Raw genomic sequence first — 6,353 nt, forward strand, 5'->3', positions numbered from 1 at the left:
TACCACAGAAATCTACTGGTGACATTAAGATCCACAGTCATGTATTATCTTTGAGTTGTGGCTAAGTAAGCACTAGGTCAGTAGGACAAGCACCTCACCAGGTCACTTCCTGCCTCTCCTCTGCCTGCTTAAGAATGCAGCAAACCTTTTGGATGAACTCTGCCTCCTATAGGATGATGACACCTACCATATATTCTCATCCCCTCACCTAGGAATAGAATGGATGGAATAGAATGATCAAATTCTGGGGGATTGATTGGAAAAGTCTCAGGAGATTCTATGTGAAAATTTAGACAAAGGTCTTTCTAATCAGCTGGAATTAACTGTCATGTTAGAAGTACAAAAAGTATATCATTTATAGTAGAGTTTACCTATCTCATAGGATTGTTGTGGAAATAAAAGTGCAATGTCCACACAAAGGGCTATATATGTAATGAAGGCATAATAAATATAAGAACTCATTCTTTTTATCATTTTAGCAGTAAGGAAATAAAGGTCAAAAGAGTTAATTAAGCATGTCCAGGTCAAACAGTATTCATGAAGTGGAGACATGATTCAAATGGAAATCTTTCAGAATTCAGTGCCTGCCCCACTCTGTGATATCTTTTCTTACCCTTATGTGATATTGTTTTCCCTGACTCCCCAACTTCAGCTATGTGCTCATCTTCCCACGTTCTTCAGGTCAGACAAGAGCTCTGCTTTCCATTCAGTCACTCACACTAGAAACTATAGCAAGAAAATGAAACAAAGGGGAAATTCAGTCAGAAGGGTACCAGTGACCAATACTTAAATGCAGTGCTTGTCCAGTGTAACAAAAGAAAAATTATGCTACCTATAACTTTTCTCAATAATAATAGAGTCTGTAATCAAGTAGATAACGCACATAAGTGACAAGCTCCAGGTGCTGCAGCTGTTCCCCAAATTGTATTCTTGGATGCCTTTATTTAATTCTGCAAACATTGTTCTCTCTGTAACTACTTCTACATTCATGCTATCACTGGCCTAGTGAAACCTCTCTTTGTTTACTGCCTGAATGAAGGCAGAAGTTATCAAAACTCTTTCAATTGCCATTCCTCTCCTATATCTATAATCCAAACACAGGTGAGAGGAGAAATGGAAATGCATATTTAAGCACAAGATGATTGCTCCTAAGTATGACCATTCACAAAGTTAAGTCTAACATACTATCATGGCATAAAATGAAATCCATGATCTGTTACCTAGCCCCTGCTTTTCACCCTGCCTTTTACTTCATCACTTGCCTTTGATTTTTTTTTAACATCTTTATTGGAGTATAATTGCTTTACAATGGTGTGCTAGTTTCTGCTTTATAACAAAGTGAATCAGTTATACATATACATATGTTCCCATATCTCTTCCCTCTTGTGTCTCCCTCCCTCCCACCCTCCCTATCCCACCCCTCTAGGTGGTCACAAACCACCGAGCTGATCTCCCTGTGCTATGCGGCTGCTTCCCACTAGCTATCTATTTTACGTTTGGTAGTGTATATATGTCCATGCCACTGTCTCACTTTGTCACAGCTTACCTTTCCGCCTCCCCATATCCTCAAGTCCATGCTCTAGTAGGTCTGTGTCTTTATTCCGGTCTTACCCCTAGGTACATCATGACCTTTTTTTTTTCTTAGATTCCATATATATGTTTTAGCATACAGTATTTGTTTTTCTCTTTCTGACTTACTTCAATCTGTATGACAGACTCTAGGTCCATCCACCTCACTACAAATAACTCAATTTCATTTCTTTTTATGGCTAAGTAATATTCCATTGTATATATGTGCCACATCTTCTTTATCCTGGGCATATACCCTGAGAAAACCATAATTCAAAAAGACTCATGCACCAAAATGTTCATTGCAGCTCTATTTACAATAGCCAGGACATGGAAGCAATCTAAGTGCCTTTGATTTCTTAGCAATTTTCTCTCAAGGATCCCAGAAATGTTTGTACTCCATGAGTAAAACACATTCCTTTAGCACTTTTTGCCATTAATTTCAATGTCAAAATGTGTCTAAGGGGCTTATGGGTTCTGGACTTGTTTGTAGTGTGTGTATGTGTATGTTTATGTATGTCTGCTTATGTTGATCAGCCAGGTCTTCAACAGAAAAGAGAAAGTGAGGTCACAGTTAGTAAAGGAATTATTTACACAGATGTGGCCAGAGAGTCAGGAAAGCTGAAAGGAGATAAAGACAGTAACCCAAAGCTAAAAATAGCAGGAAATCCACTACCACTCCTGGGCCTAAAGGAGCAAATGGAGGGAGTCTATAATTTGTTATTTCTATGGATAAAGCATTCATGAATTGCTTCTACAGTAAGAAATTTGTGCTTAAGCATGAAAAAAACTCAATGTGGAGGAGTAGAGACTTAAGGAAAATATCATTATTGAAACATGGATCTTGTATTCTCAAAAGTCAATGATCAGCTAATGTCTGAGATGGTTTTATTTTCCTCAAGAAAAACTGATATGTGAATAAAATACTGGAGAATACTTTTTTAAAGATAGCATTAAAAAATTCTAATACACATCCCTTCCTCATACCAGCCTCAACAATGATTAGGAGATCAGTTTTTGTGGGAGACAGAAGTAAGAGCAAGTCCTTGCGCTTTCACTCATTGGTTAAGTGTCCATTTTGGTTTAGAGTTCCAGACCCCATACCAAAATTTATGAACCTACTAAATCTACTTAAGAAAGTAAGTGGTCCATTTTAAGTTTATTTTTTAAAGGCTGATTTTTGGTTTGGGATAAAAGGGAAAGAATGTATTACATTAATGGTTAAGAACAAAGTGAGTAATCCAAGTAGTATTCACAGGGCCCTTGCAGGAATAACTGATGGAAATGAACCAGCTCCACAGTTCACATAATTTTACCAAGATAAGTAAATGGAAAAGAGACAGTTCAGTGTGTCACATGAATGCACTCCTATAGCCCCAATAATTTGGAATACTATTAGAAAAGATTATGTATTTTCCAAGTAGCAAGTGTCAACAAGTTTAAATAATGAGGACCATCCTTAATTATATTAAGCACTGCCATTGATCGTTCTCTGTTGAGTGAAAATGAAAGAGGAAAATAATAAAACAGGGTAAGCTTAAATTTTATGAAGTAAACCATAATAATTAATTTAATTTAATTATCAGTAAACTTCTAAGATTTTATTTTCTCTCAATACCAGCTTTAATGAAAAAGGAAGTGTTGAATGTTATTAAGGATTTCTGGAAAGCAGTTATAATCATTTTTAAATGGTGACCTCATTCTGAAAAAAAAAACTTCAACGGCTACCTGTAATGACCTTAATCAAGTCACAAATATTAGGAAACATATAAATTTAGAATTGGGAAGTACTTCAAATAAGATCAAAGTCAAGATTGTTCTTTTTGAGATCAATATATGTTTAATTCTTAATGCATTCACGGTTTCAAAGAAAGTAAATGAAAATAATCTGCCTGTATGTTTGCTATTCGTTGATCATTTTGCTGCTAACAAAACTATGAAAAGCTTTTCTGTGAAATGCCCTGGAGAGCATAGCACTGGAAATTTTCTTCAGCTTCTCATTTTAACCATGGAAAGTATTACAAAAACTTTTGCCACATCATCACAGATGTATATTTTCTTTAATAATTTGTCTGTTATTTGTATGCCAGAGACACTTTGTAAGCCCAGTTGTAAGGAGAGTAGTGTCAGGGTAAAATTGAGCATTGAACTTGGAGGTAGCTTTCCAAGATATCTTCCTGAATCACCACACCAGCGAATAGAATCTGTATCACACATCTTCAAAACGAATTTCATTTTCCAATCACTGTGGTTTGTTATCTTACAGGTAATATGAAAAGGCACTTCTAGAATTACAGTATCTGGGACTGTCTCCAAGGACAGCCTCATGTTTCCATAACCTGGAGCCTCTCGTTCAATTTTAATTGTCTGTAGCATTGCCATTTCACCTAGATTTCTTTTCCACACTATATCCAATTTTCCCATTTTGCTAGTCCTCTAATGGTAGCAGCTTTTTCTGAAAATTCCTGCTTGAGCTGAAGCTGGTATAAATACTGGCATCCTTCCATTGACTACAAAAAGTTCTCGTTCCAAAGGTACACTCATCTTCTCCAGCCTGATAGACAGTATTTAATTCTGCCCCAGTGTACATTTCAGACGGCTTTAAGGAAACCTTTTGTATAAAGACAGTTGAAGATGAAATATTCTGAATCTGGATTTCAAGAAACAAGTCACTCATCTCTGAATTATAAAACTTAGTTTTAACTTCAAATGGTGAGAGGAATGAAAGTAGCACAGTTTCATTAAAAACATCTTTCCTTCCACACTATGTTGAATAGATACTGAACCCACAGGGACAACTCTTCCAATGTCTATTACTTTGTCATAGATGACACCATCAGTACAACAATTGGATGCAAGTCTGCCACAGCCATGGAGACTGAGAGGTGTGAAGGCTGAGTACTTGTCTGAAAATTAGTGTTTGCAATATGATTTTTACAACTTAATTTCAATCACTGGGAATTCTCACATAAATAGAATTATTTTTCCTCTCACAACATAGTTCTAAGGATTTATGATGAATTCAAACTTTCCCCCAGTTATTGACATTGCTGGTGGAGGGTCACCTGTCATGATCTGGTTAGAGAAATTACTAGGTATGTTATTATCTTCACCTGTGGCTGAAAAGTTGGTGCATAAATTATGCTTAGTAGACAGAATCATTTTGACTATCAGAAAGATCTCCTGTAATGGATTCCCTTCCACTTTGACCACAACTTTGCCCCAATGTTTTAAAAAGCAACTGAGGTTTAATCAGGTATGACAGGATGACAGACACAGAGACAACTGCTTTTGAAAGGTTTATTAGTCTTGACCTAAAATAAACAGACTGCCAGTTATTTCTCCAGGCAAAATGTGTTTATTTGGGATCAGCAAAGAGTTGTAGTTCGAGATCTGCAACCATGGTGAGCCATGTATAAGTGCCCATATAGCAAGGGAAGGAGAACTCTTATAGAAAGGGAAAAGGAAGTTTGGAGGGGTACAGTAAACAGAGTCCATGGCTTTTCATTGGCTGAATTGTTGTCAGGAAAGAAGAGCTCTTCCTTCCTTTCATTGGCCTTTCCTAACATTGCAAGACATACCGCCCTTTTCCGGGCTATCAACTTTAATTGAGGTTTCTGCTTATTAATTTTTTACTTTTTATACATATATTTATTTAAGTTTTTCTGAATTTTTTATTGAAGTATAGTTGATTTACAATGTTGTGTTAGTTTCAGGTGTACAGCACAGTGATTCAGTTATATACATATATATATATATATTCTTTTTCAGATTCTTTTCCATTATAGGTTATTACAAGATATTGAATATAGTTCCCCATGCTATACAGTAGGAGTTTGTTATTTATCTATTTTATTTATAGTAGTGTGTATCTGTTAATTCCAAACTCCTAATTTATCCCACATCCCTTTCCCCTTCAGTAAACATATATTTGTTTTCTATGTCTTTGAGTCTGTTTCTGTTTTGTAAATAAGTTCATTTGCATCATTTTTTAGATTCCACGTATAAGTGATGTCATGTGATATTTATCATCCTCTGACTTACTTCACTTAGTATGATCATCTCTAGGCCCATCCATGTTGCTGCAAATGGCATTATTTCATTGTTTTTTATGGCTGAGTAATATTCCATTGCATATATATACCATATCTACTTTATTCATCTGTCAATGGACACTTAGAACACTTGCTTCCGTATCTTGGCTATTGCAACTAGTTCTGCTATGAACATTTGGGTGCATGCATCTTTTCAAATTAGAGTTTTTGTGTTTTCTGGATATATGCCCAGGAGTGGGATTGCTGGATCATATAGTAAATCTATTTTTAATTTTTTAAAGAACCTCCATACTCTTCTCTGTAGTGGTTGCACTAATTTATATTCTGACCAGCAGGGTAGGAGGTTTCCCTTTTCTCCACACTCGCTCCAGCATTTATTACTTGTAGACTTTTTAATCATGGCCATTCTGACTGGTGTGAGGTGAAACCTCATTATAGTTTTGATTTGCATTTCTCTAATAATTAGCGATTTAAACATCTTTTCATGTACCTGTTGGGCATCTGTACATCTCTAGAGAAATGTCTGTTTAGGTCATCTGACCATTTTATGATTAGGTTGTTTGTTTTTTTTTTATGTTGAGCTGTATGAGCTGTTTTATTTTAGAACTTAATCCCTTGTCAATCAAATCATTTGCAAATATTTTCTCCCATTCAGTAGGTTGCCTTTTTGTTTGTTTATGGTTTCCTTTGCTGTGCAAAAACTTTTGAGTTTAATTAGGTCCCATTTAT

General features: G+C 35.8%; 1 pseudogene; it reads right to left on the reverse strand.

The window, feature by feature from the left end:
- Positions 1 to 3,558: 3,558 nt before the first annotated feature.
- On the reverse strand, positions 3,559 to 4,246 carry LOC112410904 (trafficking protein particle complex subunit 13-like; annotated as a pseudogene).
- Between the last annotated feature and the right edge of the window lie 2,107 nt (positions 4,247 to 6,353).

This window comes from Neophocaena asiaeorientalis, unplaced genomic scaffold (genome assembly GCF_003031525.2).
Source record: "Neophocaena asiaeorientalis asiaeorientalis breed wild unplaced genomic scaffold, Neophocaena_asiaeorientalis_V1.1 scaffold1144, whole genome shotgun sequence".
Classification (NCBI taxonomy): Eukaryota; Metazoa; Chordata; class Mammalia; order Artiodactyla; family Phocoenidae; genus Neophocaena; species Neophocaena asiaeorientalis.